Genomic DNA, 26,100 nt, shown 5'->3' on the forward strand with positions numbered 1-26,100 from the left:
AATGTTATGATATCCAGAGTTTGCTTGAAAAAAGTCAGCAGGAAAGGATCAGGGAGAAATTAAGGCACTACAGATGAAAAGAGATATAGTGGTAATTTCAGAGAAATGCAAATCAAAACTACAATGAGGTATCACCTCACACCAGTCAGAATGACCATCATTAAAATGTTCACAAACGATTCATGCTGGAGAGGCTATGGAGAAAAGGGAACCCTCCTACACTGTTGGTGGGAATGTAGTTTGGTGCAGCCATTATGGAAAATGGTATGGAGATTCCTCAAAATACTAAAAATAGACATACCATATGATCCAGCAATCCCACTCCTGGGCATATATCCTGAGAGAATTCTAGTTTGAAAAGATACATTCACCCCAATGTTCATAGCAACACTATTTACAATAGCCAAGACATAGGAACAACCTAAATGTCCATCAACAGATGACTGGATAAAGAAGTTGTGGTATATTTATACAATGGAATACTACTCAGGCATAAAAATGAATAAAATAATGCCATTTGTAGCAACATGGATGGACACGGAAATTGTCCTTCTAAATGAATTAAGTCAGAAAGAGAAAGAAAAATACCATGTGATATCACTTACATGTGGAACCTAAAAAAAAAGGACACAAATGAACTTATTTACAAAACAGAAACAGACTCACAGACATAGAAAACAAACTTATGGTTACCAGGGGGGAAGGGGGTGGGAAGGGATAAATTGGGAGCTCAAGATTTGCAGAGGCTATCTACTACATATAAAATAGATAAATAACAAGTTTATACTGTATAGCACAGGGAACTATATTCAATATCTTGTAGTAACCTATAATGAAAAAGAATATGAAAATGAATATATGTATGTATAGGTGTGACTGAACTATTATGCTGTACATCAGAAACTGACACAACATTGTAAAGTGACTATACTTCAATTAAAAAAAAGATAGTGATAATTTTTGAAGCTGGGTTAACTGTACTATTCTCTCTACTTTTGTGAATGAGGTTTTTTTCTTTTTAATAATACAAAATCAGGAAAAATTAGATGAGAAAACCAAGACCCAGATTGGTGAAGAGGCATGCATAACATCACAAAGCTAGATAACAGAGATCTTGGACTAGAAGGCAAGTCTATCTCCCACTCAAATGCTCTCTTCAGTATATTATGTATTAGTTAGGCTTATTGTGCACTCTCTGTAGCCTTTACTCATGTCATCTTCATCTTGCTTATGATAATATTGCCATGCAAAGACCATTTATGATTCTAGTCTACTTCCAACCTAACGTGGCTTACTATTCCTGTAATTTTAATAAGCACGAAGATTTCCCCAGTCCAGGTAACATTCAAAATAGAAAATAATGTTGATATAACTCTTTAATAGTGTTCTTAGGGATGAAAATAAAACATTAACAGAGAACAAAACACACACATATGTGCAAGTAATTCTGACTGATAAACAGTCACTAAACATATTTAAACTTGTAAGTAAGAAATTGCAAATAACATAATATTGTAATCAACTATACTTTAATTAAAAAAAAGAAATTTCACATTGCAACAGAAGCTAAATAGTGTCCCAGAAGTAATTGCTAATTTAAGTGTGTAATAAAATGATAAAATGCTTTGATAGGGCTCTGGCCTACAGAGCCTCTGTGATATATCCAGCAGCTTGGCAACCATCCAAAGCCCAGAGTGGCTTTAAGTTTGGAACGTCTATCTCATCAGAAGCCAGTACCATCTCAGGAATTTGCTTGTGCCCAGAACATTCAGGGTTACATGGTTTTACCCATGTTTCTCTTAAAAAAGAAAGGGCAAGCATCTCTTTATTTGGAGGAAAAGAACAGGGGTTGGTCTAAAGAAGAGAGGGGGTGGAAAACAATGTGTGTGTAGGAGTGAGGGGTGTCGAGAGGGAGGAAACTATTGGTGAGTTAACTCAGTCAGGTGTAGCCCTAAGATAAATACCATGAAATGGTTAACAGCCAACTGCCAGAGTGTATAGTCCAGAATACAAGTCTGATAGTAGGAAACCTAAGTCTAGGTGTGGAGAAATGTTTCAGGGAGAACCTAACCAGGAAGTTACCCTCCTGTTCAGAACCAGGGGAGACCACATGTGAGATGGCTCTGTAAAACCAGTAAGTGCCATAAGGTGTTGGAAGTACTAAGAAGGTATTCCTAAACTAATGTAGAATTCAAATAGCATTCACTTCCTTAAATAGGCTTCAAAACATTTTTTTTTTTGGATTATGTCTTTAAGTGATTGTACACATAGGCAACACACAGGTATTCTGTCCATTTTTTTCCCAATCAGACTTCTCTTTGTTTTAAGATGTGTGTCATCAGCATAAAATTATTTTTTTCTGATTATTTTTTCTTTGTACCCTCCAATTCTCAGGTGATATAAAACTTTTTAAGAGGTTAATGTTAACTATCGATTTCAATTTTAAACAAGTTTCTCAGGGAGAACCAGAAAGACATGAAAGCATAATTTCAAGTAAACTGTGTATTCATTTGAAGTTAAAAAAATAAAAACAAACCTTGCTCCATCCCCATCTAGTATGTGACTCTAGGTCACCATCCTTGGAACATTGTGTTTTGAGCTTTGGACTGGATTTGCTTCTGAGGTTAAGAGAAGTGTGTGGCAGATGTTGGGAGGCAGTTGGGGACAGGCGTGGGGAGCGGGGATGAAGGGGCTGCCAGATGTTGAGCGGGTGGGTGGAGTATGAGGATAAAAGCCTGCCAGATGTCTGCAGTACTGAGTGTTGGAGACCTGCTTTCGACAATCTTTGGAAGATGATTTATATCCTATCAGTAGGATCTCATAAAGGTCTTACTCCTCCCCAGCAAATGCTGAACCCAGGGTTCATATAAGCTATTTTCTGCATGGTTTCTTTCCTCGGATTATGTCTTTTTAAAAATTCAAGCTGAGGGTTATATGAATGAAAATACACAATAAACCAATATACTCATTTGTAAATAAAAGAGGGTGGGGGGGCTTTACATTTAAATCTGTTGTTCTGAATTATAAGGACAATCACCTTTTATTTTCTATTTATTTTATCTTTCCTATAAGGAATGATTTGCTCTTCTCTCTTCCCCACAATGAATTTAATAGATTTATTCATCAAGTTTTCTAAATTTAGACACCAAACTGATGTTTTTCTCCCACTGCTTAATTTTATTCTTAGCAGCACTTACATAAAGACAGGCAGTGAAAGATATGGCAAAATTACTAACTCGCTGTGACCTGGAATGCACTGATAGAATAAAATAACAATAATGAAGATTGATATACCAGGGAGACTTAATACCATGTGCCCCTAATGAAATCTGTTTTATGCTTAGAGTTTTTCCCCACAGTGCTTTTGGCTACATGTTTCTTATGGTTTTTAGGAGTCTGTTTTTCCTAGTGATGCCTAAAATAGGCTCAATTCTTAGGCTAATAGATGAGCCACACAAAAGAAAATATGTGGATCTTGTAATTTCCTTGGATTTTGTCAACTGTACTGTTTTCTAGGACTAGATTTAATTACAGCAGGTAAAATTCTTCACTCTGCTCTTGTTTGAAAGTCTTAGAAATAATGGTATTTGGGGAGCTGAAGCGTGAACCAAGATTGGGAAGACTGAAAGAGAAGCTACATTTGTCCCAGTGGCCTCTCAATTTTCAGAAAGCCAAGGCTCGTCATTTACCATGGACCACATGTAGCAGTGTTGATCATTGTTCCTCTAGATTGCACCGACACTCGTGTGTTCAGTAAATAATTACCCAACACCTAATTACGGAGCACCTAGGAGCATGCTGCTAAGTTCTGGGACTATGTGGTGAAAGAAGTCCCTTCCTTCTTGGAAATCCTTGTCTATGGGGGAAGACAGACTTTGAACAGATAGTTGCTAAAATAATTATTCACAATGTGTGCAATGAGAGTATATAGTAGTGGGGACTTTGGTAGATGTCATCAGATAACCATGGAATGAACTGCTTTATGATCTGGCAAATTGGTCTCTCATTTAGGATCTCCAGATATATTATCCACTTTGTTGGGTTAGCCAGCTTTCAGTGTGATGGAGTGCAAGCATTTTGTTAGGTGATACTTTCTTGAGCACCACCAAGAAAACAAGAAAACTCTTCTAGCCTGCATTCCAGGATTATCTGGGGCCAATTCCAAAGCTGAAACTTGTCTTCACATCCAGATCCTATGTTTTTTTTTTTAAAAATAAACTTTCAATTTTAGAATAGTTTTAGATTTATAGAAAAGATATTGTATCATTGTAAACATAGTATAGAGAGTTCCCATATACTACGCACCCAGTTTCCCCTATTATTAACATTTTACATTAGTATGGTACATTTGTCACAATTAACTGATACATTACTACTAACAGAAATTCACTCTTTTACTCAGATTTTCTTGGTTTTTACCTAATGTTCAGTCTGTTCTAGAATCCCACCACATCACATTTATTTGTCATGTCTCCTTAGCTCTTTGGTTATGACAGTTTCTCAGAATCCCTTTGTTTTTGATGACCTTGACAGTTTCAAGGAGTACTGGTCAAGCATTCTGTAGGATGCTCTACTGGTAGAATTTGTGTGATGGTTATTTTTTTATTCAATTATTTATTTATATCAGTATGGACTCATGGGTATTTATTTTATATGTTGGTTTATAATCCTATACTACTTTATTTTGTTGCTTAAATTGTTCAAGCTTGGCCACTGGAAGCTCTTTCAGTTGGCTTTTGTGCCCTTAGGCCTAACCACATCATTGTGTGTGTATGTGTTTTCTTTTTGTAAATTTTTGGAGTGTTTCGTTACTTGCTGGCACTACAAATGCTCCAGACTCATATTTCCAGCTACAGTCCTAGACTTAGCCATTTCTCCAAGAAGCCCTGGTTTGTTTTTATTGTAGAATGGTATTAGAAACCAACACCTGTCTGGGTGCCTCTAGTTTGTTTTTCACACTGTAAATTATCTGTGAAATAGTGATTGAACAGAAACATGAGGTGGAAAAGAAAGTCTGAACTTCAGAGTCAGGCCTTATTTCCATTTTCCATATTTCCTGCTTATTAACTGTAGAGCCTTGGACAAATAATTTGACCTCTCAGCATCTTACCATGCTCATCTATAAAATGGGCATAATATTACTGACCTTGCAGGGCTGTTGTGAGAACTAGAAAAATAATATTTATAATGGATCTGTCATGTAGCATCTCTTCAAAAAGTCATTTTTATGGAGTGGTAGGTCCATATAGGTCAGCACTCTGAAGTTGGCTGAATACCAGGGAAAACAATGTTTAATTTTTTAAATTGCACAAACAAAACCATATTACCCATGAAGAAAATAAAAAATGATGTTTAACTACTCTAACACATGTTCCCTTTTAGTCCTTGTCATTATGTACTTATTTAAAAAATATTTTCATCACATTGCATATAATAAGAGAAATGTTTCACTATAGTGTATATAGTAATAATAAAATAGTAGCACTTACTAAGTGTTTGTCTTTTACTCAACCTTTTACATGGATTATTACAATTTCAATTTTATAGTTGAGGAAACTGAGGCACAGAGAGGCTATGTACCTTCCCAGAGGGCACTCAACCAAAGAAGACAGAATTTGAACCAAGGTGTGTCTGATGCCAAGCCTGAAACCCTTAATTATTATATTTTCTCTTTAATGCCGGCATCCACACACACAGTCACATGTACACAAATATGTGTATGTATTCATTTCTTTATGCAACATATACTGAGCATCTATCATACTAAAGGCATTGAATGATGTAATAAAAAATGAATTGTTCATAGGCCCTTTTTTTTTTAAAAGGTGCTCAGGATTTTATAGGAGATATTTCAAACAGACAATGACTGCAATGCAATTCTATGTGTTATAAATACTCTTTGAGCCATACAGATTTCAGTGTGTGGAAAAAGGAATGATTATATCTGCCCAGTGACACCAGGGAGAGTTTGATGGAGGAGGTGACACTTGGACTGGGACTTGGAAGGATGATGGGCCAGATTTAAATAGGAGGTTTGTGGATAGTAAAGGTATTTCAGCCAAATGGGATAGCAAAAATAAAGCCACAGAGGCCTGTGATAGATTAGATCATTGAATAGCAGTTATTCATTTCATTCCCCTAACTGCTTGGGGTAGAGCATCCTCCCTTGCCCTTAGTGTCTTTGGTCTTGGCCTTGTGATTTTCTTAGGCCAATGGAAGGGGACATCATGATACTTGTGAGTACAGACCTTAAAAGAGGCATGATAAATTTCTGCCAGCCCTCTTGGGCTTCTGCCAGCTCCTTCCCTTTGTCTTGAGAAGAGTATGTCCCAGGTAACTGTTGCTCCTTCAGCCTTGGACATAGTATGAAGGCACATGGAAGTAGACCTGAAAGTGATCTGGCCTGAGTCCAACCTGGCCCAGAGGAGCCCAGCTGAGATCACACAACCTTCGGCAGAACTACAGACTTGTGAGTGTAAAATAAATGCCAGTTATTATGAATCCTTGAGATTTGGGGGTTGTTTGTTACACAGCATGATCCCAGCACAAATCTGATTAACATAGGCCAGAAAGGATAAGACAAATTAGAAGAGTAGGTAATTGTCCAGTTCGGTTGAAGAATATACATGCATGCCTGTAAGAAGAATTTTCACTTAAGATGAAAATAATGAGTAAAATGAATCAGACTTTGTTGGATTTTGGCTGCCAACATGGCCAAGACGATTTTACAGACATCTTATGTAGGATTTATGAAAAATCTACAAAGTTATGAACTTGGAATAAAAGCACAGAATGTCTCTGGTATTTTTCTTTCCTTCCCCACCCCTTTTGTGCCCTTTGAGCAAATACCAAGTAAACGTTGGGGACATGGGTCTTCCTTCAAAGGACCTTATAAGTAGTTTAATAAGCAAGATAGGAACACAAATAGGAAATATGGGGGGGGGGTTCTTGCAAACAATAAAGTAGCAGGATTTAAGGTAAAGAAGGAATCTGATACCATTTTAGCTTAATAACCTAAGGGAGATATGTTAGTAAGATGTTAATCATGACAATATGATGGGTATGATTCATACCTTCTCCTGAGGAGAAGTAATTGCCATGGGTCCCCTACTCTTTCTACTTCTTCACCTTCTGAGTCCAGGAATATAAATGCAAATTGCTGATGATTGACAAGGTACCTGGATGCTTAGGCCAAGGTAGAACCCAAGTGCAAGGAAACAAAACATTTTAAAAGCAAAAAAGGCATGAAAGAAAAAAAGATTGAGTGAGTAGTTGGCTTTATGGGAAAGGACTACGAGGTGGGAGCTTTTAGGGAAATCTCTAGAATGTAGAACTAAAACTCATGCTGGGGCAAGGGATGGGTGGAATAGACTAGAGAGGACTTTCTTTAATCTTCCCACCCTTTTGGACTCAGGTTAGAAGATGTCACTTCAACTTCATGTAAAAGACTGTCTCCTCCTGGTTTTGCTGTTGTGCATTACTATCAGTAAGATCATTTGATTATGAACTGTGTCACCCTCGGCTCTTACATGCAAGTCCTCTATATATCATCATGTCTAAAGAGCTTGTCTCCTCTCAGCCTTCAGTTCATGCCCTTAAACAATGTCTCCTTTATTAGATGAATCTGTACCAATATTTTTCAGTTAATAAATTCTGCATCATGGAGTAAATTTACAACCATAACTTTCCTCTGGCTTAAAGATGAAGGAAAATACGTATCTTTGGTACATAATTCTGAAGTGTTTCTAGTAGTGCCTCAGTCTCCAGTGAATCAACCCTTCCTCTTTCCAGGGTGTGCAGGAGAAATGTAGGGTCTTCTAGCTGAGTTCTGACTGAGCACTGCCCTGATTCCCCCGTTTGTGTGACCACAGGGACTGCAGCCATAAATAAGATCCATAGGAAGCCTGGCCACTAAAGAACTATAAAACATATTCCACCACCATTTGTTGAACACTTGCTATTTGAAAGGCATTGTGGTAGGCAGAGCAAGGGACACAAAATGAGTAAGACATGGTTTTCTCCCCTTGGGGGTTTATAATCAAGTGGAGAAATAGATAGGCACAGAATCAACACAGGATGTGGGAGGCTGAGTGGAAGGACAAGTTTGAGCACGGGCCAAATACAGAACCACCCAGTCTCTAGGTTCCAAATTGAAACATAGTGTAACAGAAATCCTACTCTAGCCACATGGAAAGCCAAAAGCAGGACCAATGGAGGAGACTGATTTAAAACATAATCCTAGCAGGGTGGTCAAAGCTGAGGTACCCTATACTGGTCTAGGGAGAAAAGAACAGGTCTAACTGGATAAAAGTACTCTTTTTAAAGCCCTACTTCAGCATCTTTTATTCCTAACTTCTTATTTTTGTTTTACCTCCCAGGAGTACTGGCTAGAAGGTTCCTAGAACACTCTTTGGCTGTGGGATAAAGATGGTATGATTCTAGTGGGCCTCAGATCAGAACCAAGTGGGTTTGTACTTTTAGCAACAAAACTACATTCACCATGAGCTGGTTTCCTTTTGGATTGAATAGAAGTGAAGGTAGTTAGCTCTCCGTTTCTCTCTACGTAGAAGCTAGATTCCTTTCAGCTTCAGTGAGCTCTTATGGAGATCATCTTGGAGACCTGGTAGCAAAATACCACTTGCGAACAGTTCATTCAGTTTTTCTTAAGTAGAACAGTCTTGGAAGACAGGCTTGGGAACTAGGCTTATGGGCTTGGGAAAACAGACAGGGATTCGGGCAGCAGCTGTTTTTAATGTGCTTAGAGACTGCATATGTTCTATGTAGAGAACACATTGCATTCAGTAAGATCATAAAATATGCATGTGAGTGTGGTTAGAATATGACAGTAAAAATGGTGCTGCCAACACAATGGAAACACTTTGTTATGCTGCTAAACCATGTGGCTTCATGTCTCAGAACATGGCAGCTAGGCTATATTACCTAGAGTTGAGATTTGTTGTGTTTTAATGCCACAGTCCTCTATTTTTCCCTACATGATTAATACATAACACTGAAAGAATTGTTAATGATTCCTTCTAACCTCTGGGTAGAAATGGCCAAGGCTCCCTCTGTCCCAGATCAATGGAATAGTTGAAAGACAAAATAGTTAATAACAAAATCCTCAAATACAGGCAATTTGCCATACTAGTAACTAAATGGTATCATGATTAAAAACTAGGTGAGATAAGCAATCCTTTAAACTCTCATTCAGTGCATCTAAAAAATTACTCTTTTTATTTTAATAAACTCTTACTTTGAATAGTTTTAGATTTACAGAGAAGTAGTAAAGATAGCACAGCAAGTCCCCTTATACTCCTCAACCAGTTTCAGTTTTCCCCAATGTTATTATCTTACAAATGTACTCAAAATTAAAAGACCAAATTGGTACATGACTATTTACTGAACTCTAGACTTCATTTGGATTTCACCAGTTTTCCCATTAATGTCTTTTCTGTTCCAGGATCCAATCCAGGATACTATATTCCACTTGCCATGTTTTCTTAATCCCTTCTGGTCTGTGACAGTTTCTCAGTCCTTCCTTGTTTTTCATGACCTTGACAGTTTTGAGGAGTACTAGCTAGGTATTTTGTAAAATACTTTTAAGAAAAATGTTGTGTTTTAAAATGAGGCCTGATCCTTTCTTACTTGGGAGAAACTGCTCTCCGTCTTGGAAGGCCAGAGAAGAACCATGGTCAATCTTGGGGGAGAAAAGGCATGGAGGAGAACACTAGGCCTCCTCCCACTCTGATCTTCTGTTCAGGCGCATGAAGAGCACCTGAGGACCATGAGTGGGCCAGTATATTCGAGGGCAACGCCTGGAATCAATGGGCTAACCCGCTATACTTCAGAATCACTTGGGGAGCTTCTAAAAACACTGATGCCCAGAACTCAACCCAGACCAATTAAATCAGAATTTCTGGGGATGTGGTCCATGTTGGGTATTTTGCAACAGCACACAAGGTGATTCTAATGTGCATCCACGATGGAGAACTGCAGACTTAGTAATAAAGAACATATTTGCCTAGTACTCTAGATACGGAGAAGAAGTAGGCCACAGGCATGCAGTTGGTCGAGGATTTAGGATTTGGGGCCCTGGAAAGGTCTCTTTATCACAAATTTAACTGATAGTATTACTCTACTTTTCTTAACTAGCTTGAATGCTAGGTGTCAAGCAGGGGATTTGTTTCCTTAATCATCAGTTTGATCTGAGGCTGTAACAAATGAGTTTTAGAACCCTGTTTCTCATCAAATATCCTATTTTTAATTGTCTAGTGACCAAAGCTGACCATTTGGAGATGCAATCTATTGTTCAGGTAAAAATACTGAACTGGGTGGCAGCTGGGAACTGGGTTTCAGTCTTAGGGCTTTAAAAACAGTTTAGCCACTGGCTGGTCAAGTCACATAGTTTCTCTGGAACTCAGGGTATTCACCATAAAAATGAAGGGGTTGAATTATGTCATCACTGAGATCTCATGTGGCTCTAAAATTCTATGTTTAAGTCCCAGTTTGTCATTGACTAAATGTTCAACCTTGAGTGAGCGGTTTAATCTTGTCAGGCCTCATTTTTCATCTGTTAAGTGGGGATATCTCATTTCAAGGTTACTGTGGGCATTAACTGAGATAATTCTTTCTGAAGTGTATGAATCTAGGTGTAATGTTTTCTGAAAAGGTGGGTGATTCTTCCCTCTCTTGGGGGATCATTGTATCACCATTGTATATCTCTTCCTATACCACAGAAGTTCCTTCCAAATACTCAATAAATACTTGTGGATTGAGTAAATGGCATAACTCCAAGATAAAACACTTAGTCAACATAGCAGTGGGTTGCAACAGTGGCTTCCAATTAGATTTACCTGAGATGCTTTAAAAATCATGACCCTCTACCACTGCATCCAGATCAATCAAATTAGAATCTCTAGGGATGGGATCCAGGTGTCAGTTTTTTGAGGGATCTCCAGGTGATTCCAATGTGCAGTGAAAGGTGAGAACCCCTGCTTATGAGAGCCAGTTTTTCTTGCTCAGCAAGTTGAAAAACAGAAGAAGGCTCAAGTACCAAAGGCTGGCCAATCCTTGAAGGACATGCGTTGTATCTTTATTTCTCTCTCCATCTACCATAACACTTAGGTGAAAGTGCATGGCAGGAACTCAACTTGAATTTGTTGAATTGGATGGAATTATAAAAAAAAAAATTCCCAGATCACCATTTACTCCCTCAGCCATGTCATTTACTATGTGATAGGACATGAAAAAGAAAGCAGGTGAAGTCAAGGGTTCTAATCTCTGATCATATTCTCATTACAATGCAAGTTCTTTTTTTTTTTTTTTAAAGGAATCTTATGATTTAATGAGTTTAGTTTGAAAAAGAACCCTTTCTTCATTTCAACTCTCACTCTGCATCCTCCTGTTGGTCCAGTTCTGCAATCCTGCCGCCGATTGGAGCCTGGGGCTGGAAAGCGAGGTAAGTGTCAGCTGACAGCAGTGGTGTTTTCAAGAGCTGGAGTTCCTGTGATGAGCCCAGGGCATATCACTGCTTCAAGGTGTTTCATCCACTGACAATAAGGTACTCAATTTGATCTCCACACTCCTTAGGTTCCTAATGCTTTGTTTATTCTCATATGAAAAATATATTTTAAAAAAGATTCTGAGATGCTCTTATTATTAATACAGGTGCTTACTTAGTTCCAGATAAATACAGACCCCCCTCCCCCCCTTTTGAATGTGTTGTAGCTTTATATGAAGCTAATGGAGCAAGGCAATGCTCAAACGTCAAATTAAACTGCACAGCTCTGTAATCACTCAGACTGACATGGCATAAAAGGATAATTAGTAGTTCATTACATGGAACATTGTTTGTTCAGCTAAATTGATTTCTCAGCTGCCCATGTTTTCTGTTTACTTAGTAAGCGCTCCACTGCACATTTTTATTTGAGAGCTAGGAAATCCCTTTCCCTGAACTTTTTTTTTTTTTTGATGAGTATAGTTTAAAAATATAATTTGCTTGAGCTGGGTGAACCTCCGAATGACATACAGGTGTACAGTAACAATCACATGTGTGGATTGATGCGCGGAACATAAAACCGGCTGTGGTTAGAAACCTGGGAGACTCTCTCCAAAGGTTGGAATATACCCCACGGCTTTGTACTTGGAAATGCTTTTGTGGCTGTTTGCTTTTCATCTTAAGAGTGAACTTCCCTCTCAGAAAGTGAGCGAGTGAGAGAGAAATTGGAATAAACACCTAATCCCTTGCCGTTCGAAGTGGAAATTTTCCAACAAACTTTTCTTAAACCTTCATGTTGCCTGTTAATGCCAAGATAAAGAAAACAGTAGCTGTTTATGGGTTTCCTGAAACCCTGCTCACTAACATCAGGGTTTAGGAAAAAGGCTAAAATGCTGACTTCAAAACTTTCTAAACTTCCTACCCTATAACAATAATGTGAATTTTCCAGACTGGTACAACATAGCTGTCTGTAGTACACACCCCTTGGCTGTTTCCGTGTCTTTGGTACTTCTCTTTGGGGAGTCAGACAATCATACAGATTTTGCTGGACAAATATAGGCATTCAGACATGTGGTCTTTGAAACTATCAGCATCTGCCTTCTAAAGCATAGCTCACTCAGGGTTTTGCCATTGGCTTGCTCAGCTCTGCTTGACCAAGGTTAATGCATTGACCTAAATGGCACCTTGGAGTTGTGACAGTCACAGAGGAGAGAAGCCTGTTCTGCAGCAAGTTCAAGCCTTGGGCACATGATGAAATATAAATCCAGGCAGAATGTCAGGCTGGTAGTTCTGCTGCAAAGAAGTTTGTTTCCCAAAAGATTCTTAACATTAATCAGGTTTTGCTAGTCCTTAGAGGAACTTAGAAATCTGCTGTTTGAAATTAAATATTTATACTGTTTGTATTAAATGGAGAAGGTGGGTCAGTGTGAGGAGAGGGGAGGCCTTTTGAGGCTGGGCAAAGAAAAGCTGGATGGCTCACCCTGGTTAACTATTCTTTGAAAATACATGTGTGCAGCTGGGGTCATGCTAGTGGAACCAAAGACTGTATTAAATCACCACAACCAAGTTCTGGGTTTCTTTCCTTGGTCCATTAGAAGGCTCATATAACTTAAACATGACATATAGAGCAGGTATCTCTCAGTTACCAATATTACTGGGAGGAAATAGAGCCTGCATGAATGAAATCCATAGATAATTCCGGAGGCTCACCAATGCTTTTTGATTTATCTCCTCCCCTAGCAATGTTGTTAGGTGCTGGACTCAGAGTTGAAGGTATACTCAAAGGAGGAGAATCCTGACTTTTGAAGAGAGCGTGGGCATATTATAGTTATATTCTCAGCACATAAAGAACTTTTACTTTTGTAAAGAAAGTGATTTTGGGGTCAAAATCCTGGGCAGGTCACTCTCCTGTAGGCTTTGACTGTGAAGACCAGTCAGTGTGAAGATAGATCTGTGATTACCCAGTTTGTTTCAGGACCTTGCTCAGGGTAAAACAATGATAATGAATGAATGTGCCTGTCATGAACTGAAACCTACCATGTGTCTGGCACTGCACTATGTGATTTACCTCTGTTCCTCCCAACTCTTAATTGCAGGCTTCCTTTCTCTTCTTGGGCTAGTCCCAAGCACTCTAGGTTAAGACAACGGGGTAGTTACCAGTATAAGACTGTCCTTTATTTCTAAGTACTACTTGCACACCTGGATGTTTGTCTGGATGCTTGCCCACCTGTTCTACCCTCTTTACATGCTGCAAACTCCCTGGTTTCTCTTGGTCAGGGCTTGGACCTTCTGGCTCCCTTTGGTCATTCCCTATCTCATTTCTCCTGTTACTGTTTTCCCTGAGTTTTGACTGTCATATTAGCTATTGCTGGTACCCCACTGCCAATCCCCCGTGGGATTGTAGGGTTAGTCTGAGAACGTGGGCTCAAACATAGCCCAGTTCCCAAACTGATGCCAATAAAGGCAGAATAAGTAGTCCTCCCGACAACTTGCTCATGCAGTGATTTTTATCTAAGTTCTGTTGTCAAACTGAATTACCTGGAGGTCTTGTTACAAATCCGCAGTTCCTGTTTTCTAACTCGCCTTGGCTGCCAAAGAGATCCATGAACTGCTTCTCTAAGCGCAAGTCTTGGACTCCATATATCTGTCTCCTCAATGACTTCAGTCCTCTTGCATAAGCCCAGGACACAGGGTTAAGATTCTGCGCAGATGGCCCTTCTGAATTCCTGATTTTGGGTGTCATAATTATAGTCCCGTCTCAGTTTCCTTGACACCAAAATCGCCTCATTTTTCTTCTGTCTCACTAGTTGTTTCTTTTGCTCCCTCTTTCCAGCCTCTAAGGGTTAGGGAGACCAGGGACTAGACTTAGGCTAGTCTCTTTCCTTTCCCTGTCTTTCTTTGTTTCTTTCCCTTCTCCATCTAGGTGATCTTATTTGGTCCCATGATTTCAAATCCCATCTGTACACACTGATGTCTCTCCATGTAGTATCTCTTCTCTTGACCTTTCTCTTGAGCTCCAGACTCATAGCCAAGTGCCTAATCATCATTTTAGGGTATAACAAGTATCCCAAACTTAACAGAGCTTAAAAGGAATTTGGGCTTTCTTTCCTGAAACCTATCTTGCTCTTTTATTTCTCTAAGTTAATGGCTATATCCAGTTGCTAAGGCTAAAAACCTAGAAATCATTATTGATTATTCTCTTCTCCCTACCCTGACATCCAATCCATGAGTGAATCCTGGAGGTCCTATTTTCAAAATATATTTTCAGTGTCAACTTTTCTCCAGCTCCAAGCCAACATCATGTCTCCACTAAATTATGGCAATACCCTCCTAACTAATCCCTCCCTGCTTCTGCTCTTGGCTCCTCAGTCAGTTCTTCACAGAGTAGGCAGAGTGCTCTTTGAAAGACAAAATTCAGGATTACGTCATTTCTCAATTTTAAAACCCCCTATGGCATTTACTGTAGTTAGAATGACATCTGAACTTCCTATAGTCCACTGACCCCATATGATCTAACCCCTTCCGACCTTTTCTTAACCTTATTGAAAGTCCCCCTCAATCGAATTATTCTGTTCTATTTCCTCTCTAGCATAAATCACTACTTGCCTTCTAAAAAATGGTTTGGATTGTTTACTTATTATCTGTCTTTCTCTATAAGGGAGCAGACACCATGAGGGCAGAGCCTTTGTTTTGTTCATGACCGTATTCCCTGTGCCTGGAAAAATGCCTGGTATGTAATAAATGCTCAACAAATACTTGCTGAATGAATAAAGTCTAGCATCCTTGTCCAGACTGAGGAAGGGTCCCACCTTGCACCCGTTAACACTTATGTCTCTGCTTTTGTTTTCAGACTGGGATCCTGCCTTGTTTGGTCAGGAACTCTGCCCTTATGTCTTGCCTGGATTCCAATTCTTCACTGGCCATCACCTTTGGAGCTGGTTTTTTCAGGCTTATTTCACTCTGCTCTGTCTAGTTCTGTGTGGCTAAGAGAACTATGATGTCACACTCCTGAGTCTACAAAGCTAAGTTACAACTGCTTCGCCCTCCAGTTTCTCACTTGAATTTCTTGGCTTTTATCTGCGCTCCAAACTGCTGAGGCTCTGGACGTTTGCTCCAGTCAAACATATGACTTTGGTTTATAAAGGTCTTGCTTTCACCCTGATGCTAGGCTAAACCTCTATATCTTGCTTCATATTCCCCAGGAAGAAGCAGTTGGAAGCTAAACCCCAAAAGAGCCTGAAGAAGGCAGGTTGGCTTTTCATCTCAAGCACAGTTTCCATTGCAGTCATATGCCATGGATGTTTGCTGCCACTCTTTCTGGCATTCGTGAATCAGGAAGTGTGTTGGTTTCCTTTACTCTTCCTGATAAAGACTAATCACATAGCTAAATACACTAAGGACCATTAAACTGAAAAATCTGGTTCGGATGCAAACCGAGGAAAGTGAAATTTATAAGATTTCTAGCTTGAAACATAATGTAGAACTGATGTGGAAAAAGAAGTATAATAGAAGCCTCAGAATTAAAAAGGAAATTCCACTCTTATGTCCTAGCTGTTATTTGGCTTTTTGATAGTAAGTGCGAGTACATGAGTGTAAATAATTTGCATATATCTATACTCCAATTACCTGTTTATAGATGATGTATGTAAAATGCAGGTGATATTTATATTTTACTTTAATGAAAAGTTATCAAATGAGTAATATTTATTCAAGAACCAAGAATAACTCCTTTGGATTTACTTGGGTGATTAGGCCAGGAACACATTCGGAAAGATATATAAACCATATCTCTGAAAGAACAAAGTGATAGTTCTGCAGCATTTCAATCTGTCAAGTAAATATATATGAACATATTTTTCTTTTGAAAGGTATATTATTATGTACCCAATAAATCAAAATGAACTCTTTTGAGTGACTTACATCTGTCAAATAAAATTTGATCTCATATATATATATATATATGTATATATATATATATAATATCACCTATTGAACAAATCCAACCTGAAGACAAAACGAATTCACTTATGTAATACTTTTAAAAACAAAAAAGTTAAAATAGATATTTGTATCATAAAGTAAAACAAAGCTTCTTTTAAAAAAAGAATTATATTCTATTATATGAATAAGTCATAATTTATTTCACTATTCTGTTATTTATGGACATTTAAGATTAATCTACTGTGTGACTGTAAACAATGTTTATTTTTGTATCCCCATAGAAATATTTCTGTAAGATTTAGCTGTTAAAGTGAAATTGCTGCTTTAAAAAGATTGTGCATTTTAGTAGAGAAGCCAAGATGGTGGAGTAGAAAGACCCTGAGCTCACATCCTCTCATGAGCACACTAAAACCACAACTATCTGCAGAACAACCATCGATGAGAAAGACTAGAACCTGTCAGAAAAGATCTTCCACAACTAAAGACATAAAGAAGGAGCCACAATGAGATGGGCAGAAGGGGTGAACTTGCGATATAATCAAATCCTGTATTTTCTGTGTGGGTGACTCACAAACTGGAGAATAATTCTATGGCAGAGGTTCTCCCACAGGAGTGAGGGTTCTAAGCCCCACATCAAGCTCCCCAGCCTAGGGGTCCAGCACTGGGAAGGCCAGTAGGTCTTTACTGCCAGAGCCCCACAGCATTGGGGGAAATAGAGACTTCACTCTTAAAGGGTGCACACAGAATCCCACATGTACCAGGACCCAAGGTAAAGGAAGTAATGTGATAGGAGTTTGGGCCAGACCTACTTGCTGGTCTTGGAGAGTCTCCTAGAGAAGCTGGAGGTGGGTGTGGCTCACCTGGGAAACATGGACACTGGTAGTAGACATATTGGGGAACATTCAACAGCATAAACACTCCTGGTGGCTGACATATTGGATCATTAATACCAAGACCTGACTGCGCCTAACAGCCTGTAGGCTCTGGTGCTGGGATCCTTGGGCCAACCAACTGTGCAGGGACAGAGCCCCACTCACCAGCAGTCAGACTGCTTAAAGACTTCCTGAACCCACAGCCACCTCTAGACACATCCCTAGACATGGCCCTGCCCAACTGAGGGCCAAGACCCAGCTCCACCCACCAATGGGCAGGTTACTGGCCCCTCCAGCCAGAAAGCCTGCACAAGCCTCTAGATCAGCCTCAGCCACCAGGGGGCAGACACCAGAAGCAAGAAAACTATGAACCTGCAATGAAGGCCAGACTGTACCCTGGTACCAGCTGGGGCCTATCCCTGCCCACTGGCAGGCTAACACAAACTTTAAGACACCCCTAAACCCATACCCAACTGTGTCAGGAACTGACCCCCCTTCCCCCACCACAATAATCTGAAACTAACTCTGGGATCCCTAGGCCCTGCACCCAGACTCCAAGAATCAGCTCTGCCTGCCATCAGTCTGTTACTAACCACAGGATCTGGCTTTACCTGCCAGTGGGTGGGCAACAGCCCCAGAGTCTTTAGGACCCTAACTCCACCCACCAGTGAGCCAGCACTAGCCCTGGAGCCCCCTAAGGTTTTGCAACCAGCCACATCATGACCAGATCCCACTAAATAGCAGCCAGCAGCATCTGCACAAGACAGGGCCTGGCAACCAACCAGACTAACCAAGCCTACCAGACTGCCCACATAGTCAGCCCACCACAACAGAAGGACTTACGCAACCCTCTTAGGTGGAACCCATAAAGCATAAAGCTTGGGTGATAAGAAGAGAGTGCACTGCTAGGATGCATAGAATGTTTCCTACAGAGGGCCACTTCTCCAGGGTTGAGAAACATACTAACCTACCACAGACATAAAAATACAAATAGCAATTAGACAAAATGAGGCGACAGAGGAATATGTTCCAGATGAAGGAACAAGATAAAACCCCAGAAGAACAACTAAGTGAGTGGAGATAGGCAATCTATCTGAGCAAGAGTTCAGAGTAACAATCATAAAGATGACCAAAGAACTTGGGAGGAGAATGAGAGCGAGAAGTTAGAATTTTTTAAACAAAGAGTTGAAAAATATAAAGAACAACCAAACAGATGAAGAATACAGTAACTGAAATGAAAAATTCAATAGAAGAAATCAACAGTAGACTAAATGATGCAGAAGAACTGATCAGTAAGCTGGAAGACAGAGTAGTATAAATCACTGTCACTGAACAGAAAAAAAAAAGAATGAAGAGAAATGAGGACAGTTTAAGATACAACACCAAGTGTGCTAATATTCACATTATAGGGGTCTCAGAAAAAGACGCGAGAAAGGGCCTGAGAAAATATTTGAAGAGATAATAGCTAAAAATTTCCCTAATCCGGGAAAGGAAACAAGACACCCAAGTCCAGGAAGTGCAGAGAGTCCCATACAGGATTAACCCACAGAAGAACACACCAAGACACACTGTAATCAAAATGACAAAAATTAAAGATAAAGAGAGAATGCTAAAGCAGCAAGGGAAAATCAACAAATAAATACAAGGGAACACCCATGAGGCTATCAGCTGATATTTCAGCAGAAAATTTGTAGGACAGAAGGGAGTGGCATGATATATTCACAGTGATGAAAGGGAAAAACCTACAACCATGAATATGCTAAACAGCAAGGCTCTTATTCATATTTGATGGAGAAATCAAATCTTTACAGACAAGCAAAAGCTAAAAGAATTCAGCACCACCAAACCATCTTTACAACAAATGTTAAAGGAACTTCTCTGTGTGAAAAAAGAAAAGACCACAAGCAGAAATAAGAAAATTATAAAGTGAAAAAGGTCACTGGTAAAGGCAAACATATAGTAAAGGTAGGAAATCATCCACACACAAAACTAGTAGGGAGGTTAAAAGATAAAAGTAGTAAAATCATATATATCCACAATAAGCAGTTAAGGGATACACAAAATAATTAGATGTAAAATATGATATCAAAAACAGTAATGATGAGGGAAGAAGAGGACAAATGCAGGCTATTTAAATGCATTTGAAATGAAAAGATCAGCAACTTAAAAACAATCACTTATATATGTAGACTGCTATACAAAAACCTCATGGCAAACAAAAAATCTATAATAGACATACCCACAAAAAAGAAAGATAAATCCAAACATAACACTAAAGATAGTCATCAAATCACAAGAGAACAGAATAAAAGAAAGGGAAAAAAAGACCTTCAAAAACAAATAAAAAACAATTAAAAATGGCAATAAGAATAAACATATTGATAATTACCTTAAATGTAAACAGGCTAAATTCTCCAACCAAAAGACACAGGCTGGCTGAATGGATACAAAAACAAGACCCCTATATAGGCTGCCTATAAGAGGCTCACTTTAGATCTAGAGACACATACAGACTAAAAGCGAGGGGATAGAAAAAGATAGATATTCCATCCAAATGGAGATCAAAAGAAAGCTGTAGTAGCAATACTTATTTCAGACAAAATAGGCTGTTAAGAAACAAAGAAGGACACTACATAATGATCAAGGGATTAATCCAAGAAAAAGATGTAACAATTGTAAATATATATGCACCCAATATAGGAGCACCTCAATATGTAAGGCAAATATTAAGACATAAAAGGAGAAATTGACAGTAACACAATAATAGCAGGGGACTTGAACACCCAAGTTACATCAATGGACAGATCATTCAGACAGAAGATCAATAAAGAAACACAGGTCTTAAGTAACATATTAGATCAAATGTTCTTAATTGATATTTAAGAGCATTCCATCCAGAAGCAACAGAATACACATTCTTTTCAAGTGCACATGGAAAATCCTCCAGGATAGATCACATGCTAGGCAACAAAACAAGTCTCAGTAAATGTAAGAAAATTGAAATCATATCAAGCATCTTTTCCGACTACAACACTATGAGACTAGAAATCAACTACAAAAAAAAAAAAAAAAAAAAACCAAAAAACTGCAAAAGACACAAACAAGTGGAAGCTAAGCAATATGCTATTAAACAAGCAATGGATCATTGAAGAAATCAAAGAGTAAATAAAAAAATATCCAGAGACAAAGGAAGATGAAAACACAATGATCTAAACCATTGATAAGGGAAATTAAAGAAGACTTTAAAAAATGGAAAGATATCCGATGCTCTTGGATTGGAAGAATCAATATTGTTAAAATGGTCACACTGCCCAAGGCAATCTACAGATTTAATGCAATCCCTATCAATTTACCCAGGACATATTTCACAGAACTAGAACAAATCATAATAAAATTTAGATGGAACCATCAAAGACCTAGAATTGTCAAAGCATTACTGAAGAGAAAGAAAGAGGCTGGAGGAATAACTCTCCCAGACTTCAGACAATACTATAGAGCTACAGTCATCAAGACAGCAAGGTATTGGTACAAAAACAGACATATAGACCAATGGAACAGAATAGAGAGCCCAGAAATGAACCCACAAACTTTTGGTCAACTAATCTTCAACAAAGGAGGCAAGAATATACAATGGAAGAAAGACAGTCTCTTCAGCAAATGGTGTTGGGGAAACTGGACAGCAGCATGTAAAACACTGAAGCTAGAACACTCCCTTCCACCATACACAAAAATCAACTCAAGATGGACCAAAGACTTAAACATAATACAAGATACAATAAACCTCCTAGAGGAAAATATAGGCAAAACATTATCTGGCATATATCTCAAAAATGTTCCCCTAGAACAGTCTACTCAAGGAATAGAAATAAAAGCAAGAATAAACAAATGGGACCTAATGAAACTTACAAGCTTCTGCACAGCAAAGGAAACCATAAGCAAAACAAAAAGACAACCTATGGAATGGGAAAAAATTTTTGCAAATGAAACCGACAAAGGCTTGATCTCCAGAATACATAAGCAGCTCATACGACTTAATAAGAAATAACAAACAACCCAATCCAAAAATGGGCAGAAGACCTAAACAAGCAATTCTCCAAGGAAGACATACAAATGATCAATAGACACATGAAAAAATGCTCAATATCACTAATTATCAGAGAAACGCAAATCAAAACTACAATGAGGTATCACCTCACACCAGTCAGAATGGCCATCATTCAAAAATCCACAAATGACAAATGCTGGAGAGGCTGTGGAGAAAGGGGAACCCTCCTACACTGCTGGTGGGAATGCAGTTTGGTGCAGCCACTATGGAAAACAGTATGGAGATTCCTCAAAAGACTAGGAATAGACTTACCATATGACCCAGGAACTCCACTTCTGGGCTTATATCCAGAAGGAACCCTACTTCAGGATGACACCTGCACCCCAATTTCATAGCAGCACTATTTACAATAGTGAAGACATGGAAACAGCCTAAATGTCCATCAACGGATGGCTGGATAAAGAAGAGGTGGTATATTTATACAGTGGAATACTATTCAGCTATAAAAACTGACAACATAATGCCATTTGCAGCAACATGGATGCTCCTAGAGAATGTCATTCTAAGTGAAGTAAGCCAGAAAGAGAAAGAAAAATACCATATGAGATCACTCATATGTGGAAACTGAAAAACAAAAACAAAAAACCAAAGCATAAATACAAAACAGAAATAGACTCATAGACATAGAATACAAACTTGTAGTTGCCAAGGGGGCGGAGGGTGGGAAGGGATAGACGGGATTTCAAAATTGTAGAATAGATTAACAAGATTATATCGCATAGCACAGGGAAATATACACAAAATCTTATGGTAGCTCACAGAGAAAAAAATGTGACAATATATATATATGTTCATGTATAACTGAAAAATGTGCTCTACACTGGAATTTGACACAACATTGTAAAATGATTATAAATCAATAAAAATGTTAAAAAAAAAACCCACAATGATCTAAACCTACGGGATGCAGTAAAAGAAGTTGCAAAAGGGAAGTTTATAGTGATACAAACTTACCTCAGAAAACAAGAAAAATCACAAATAAACAATCTAACCTTACACTTAAAGCAACTGGAGAAAGAAGAAAAAGCAAAACCAAAAGTTAGTAGAAGGAAAAGAATATCTTAAAGATTAGAGCAGAAATAAATGAAATACAGACTAAGATAACATAGAAAAGATCAATGAAACCAAAAGCTGGTTCTTTGAAAAAATAAACAAAATTGATAAACCTTTAGCCAAACTCATGAAGAAAAAAAGAGAGAGGGCTCAAATTAATAAAATGAGAAATACCACAAGATCTTGTATATATTTCCCTGTGCTATATAGTATAATCTTCTTTATCTATTCTACATATGCCTGACTATAACTCAATAAAAAAATAAATTTAAAAAAAGGACAAAAAAAATGGGCAGAAGATAGTTAGGGGTGGGGGTCAATGTAACTTGTTGAATAGGTGAATTAATGATCTATGATGTTACCAAATTTATGTAAAGTAACTACATGGGTACTAGTTATGTGGAGGACGTCACATTATAGCTATGTATATTTATTTATGATTTAAATGCATAGAACAATGTTTTGGAGAATATATACTAAACTGTTATCAGTGGTTATCTCTGGGGAAGGAACAGGATTGAGTGGAGGGGAAGTGAAAATAGTCATTAACTATTACTTGATATATTTCTGAAATTGTTCATATCATTATGCATTATTTCTATAAATTAAAAGACATCAGTAAAGAAAATAATCAATTATCTTAAACTATCAAATATCTGATCAAATATCTTTAAATTTCATTTGAAGTTCCTATGTTCTATATCATTAAGCATTATTTTTGTCAAGGAGATTCTAAAGGGACGCTTAAATTGGCACTAAACAGTTAAAACTAAAGACCAGGCAATTCTTACCAAGAATTGCAAAACAGACTTGGAATATAGCCAAAATAAGATATGGGTGTATGGTAAATAGGAACACAACTATTTTTTCCATCCTTAGGCTTTGAGCACGATCCAGAGAGTAGTATCAAAGTGGGTAGATCAGTGGTCTCATAACAAGAATCATGTGAGGGGACGCTAGAAGTTACTTAATAAAGGAACCAATAGCCTAATATCCAGGGATAAAACTGAGTCAGGAACTAAAGAAGAGAAAGATACAAAAAATCCTATTAATGGATTGAGTTATGAGTCACGAGGCAGCTTGGATGATTTTTACTTGCTGAATTTTATTGCCCAGCAGTACATGTGGCAATTCTCATATTGGGGTTATCATGAAGATTCTGGGTGTCTCCAATTAGGCAAAACTTATCCTTTTTATCAGCTTTATAATCAATACTGTCAAAGATGAATGAATCATGTGAAGAGTCAGATTTCATTCAACAAGAATTAAAAGAATGCTTATAGAACACAAAGATCTGGAGTAGGTTCTGTCAGGAATAACAGGATCTTGGAGGTGAATCAAAATATGAAGATAAATTGCCACAAAAGGATTAAAATTATAAAGATACAAGGTTATGAAGTTGGGAAGTAACACAGTATCAGTGGGAAAGAAAGAAGGAATGAATATGGGAGGAACTGAAAAGGGAGAATGGAAAGAGCATGGCCAGTGATTGTACACAGTGACTATAAGAAAACTGCCAAGAATCTTTTGGATTCATTGAACATCCCAGGGGACTCTCTTCAGAGAGTAACTGTGTCAGGACTTGCCTAGTTCCCAGAATTTCTGGACTGCAGATGGCAAATACAGCTATTTATTAAAGGGTGTCTACAGTCTCTGTTGTCACTAAGGGAGCCATTCAAGACTACACCAGGTCAGGACAACTTGTATTTTACTTATTTGTCTCACTCACTAGTCTGTAAGGATTTTTGAGAAGGGGTTCATATTTATTTCTAAATTCTTAGTGTCTTTCAGAATGCCTGGTACATAGTAGATACTCAATTGTTTCTTGAATTGAACATAAAAGCAATAATTGATCATTAGGAAAGATAACATGACTAATAAGTAAGCACTGAAACTTCTTTCATTTGTTCAGTAGGACTGAGTACCTGACTATATGTGATAATTCATTTTACAAAAGGCAGATACATAAATTCAGCCCCAACACTGGAGTTAACAGATCCATTGTATCTGTTGATTTATGTAAGCAGACTATGCCCAGACAAATAGAAAAGGAGATTTTTCAATGTTAAAACTTATGCTAATTTTCTAGGTGGTATATACATAATTATGATAAGGTGTCTCCTCCCAAGAGTCCAGTGAGAGTTCATCAGATGTACTAGATGGGTGCAGAAGAAAACTACAACTCAAGAAGGGGGAGTAGCTTTGCTACCAGAATACTAATGTATATTATTCAGGATGAGTTATGCTGTGGCAACAAAAACCTCACATCTCAGTGGTTTCCTACGACAGTCTTTCATTCACTCCACATGTCCACTGTGGGCTGACTGAAGCTTGGCTTCACATTGTCTTCACTCAGGGAACCAAGCTGAATAGATCATCTTTTCTACCTGGAGCATTGCTGGTCGTTGTGGCAGAGGCATGCATTGGGTCTTAATTTCTTCCTCCAAGTGACATACATCACTTTGCACATTTCATTAGCCAAAGCAAGTAACACGGACATGCCTGAGTATAATCATCTCACAGGGAGGGCCAGTGAGTCTTGATGAACAGAAATATCTTCTACCACATCACTCCTCTGCACTCAATTTTTTCAACCCTAAGACTGTATCTTAGAGGAGAATCTTGAGACTTTAAAACATTTCTGGAGAACAAGGAATAGGGTACAGGAAACAGAGGATGTTCTAAGGGTAGCTGGGACTGTGGGAGAAAATTCAAATTAAGGAAGCTTCAAGATAAATGTGAGAGAGACCTTTTAATTTAGCTATATACCCAATAAGGTAGTTGGTATAAGGTAGTTGGTATGGATGGTTGTGAAATTGTGAAATCTTATTTTTCTGTGCAGATGATATTATCACATGCTTGTCACGACTAGACTATTACTGTGGATTTTTAAGAGAAGAAAAATGAAAAGATTTTGATCTAATGTCATCTTTATTACAGAAAAAAGATAAGAACACTAATTGTTAAGACTGACAAAGAATTAATTTCTAGTTGCAGTGAGAGGAAAAAAATTAGCAGACTAACAAAATTATAACCTTAACATGATTGAACTCATTACTCTTGAAATGTGGAGCAGATACTTTCTGTTGGGTTTTTAGTTTGTTTATAGAACTGGAAATGGCTTTAGCATGTTAATATTTTATCAAATCAAAATTAATATCATTATGTTTTGAGAATCAAAATGTAAATGTAAATGCCATTATCTATGTTAGAATATGTACATTATTTTTTATAAAAATAATATATGCTTATTATCAAAACTTCAAGTAGTATAAAAAGTACAAAGAAAGAAAAATTTACTTATAAATAACCTAGTGGAACATTTGGTGAACACTGCTTCAGTGAACTCTATAAGCCTATACAGAGATTAACAGATAAACTGATAGGTAGGGCAAGAAATAAATACATAGATGTAGAAATAATTTTATAAGAATGAAAGGAGGCAGAAATCAAGATGGCAGAATAGAAGGAAGTGGAGCTCACTCCTCCAACAAATACATCAAAAATATATCTACATGTGGAAAACTACTCACAGAATACTTACTGAACTCTGGCAGATGATCTCATACAATCAAAACTATAATAAAGATCACCATGTAACCAGGTAGGATGGAATAAAAAGGAAAATTGGG

At 38.0% G+C, this 26,100-nt stretch overlaps 1 pseudogene; it reads right to left on the reverse strand.

Moving 5' to 3' along the window:
* Positions 1-11,386: 11,386 nt before the first annotated feature.
* LOC123611640 (DNA polymerase eta pseudogene) overlaps positions 11,387-26,100 on the reverse strand; it is a 64,832-nt pseudogene continuing 50,118 nt past the window's right edge.

Source organism: Camelus bactrianus, chromosome 1 (genome assembly GCF_048773025.1).
Source record: "Camelus bactrianus isolate YW-2024 breed Bactrian camel chromosome 1, ASM4877302v1, whole genome shotgun sequence".
Taxonomy (NCBI): Eukaryota; Metazoa; Chordata; class Mammalia; order Artiodactyla; family Camelidae; genus Camelus; species Camelus bactrianus.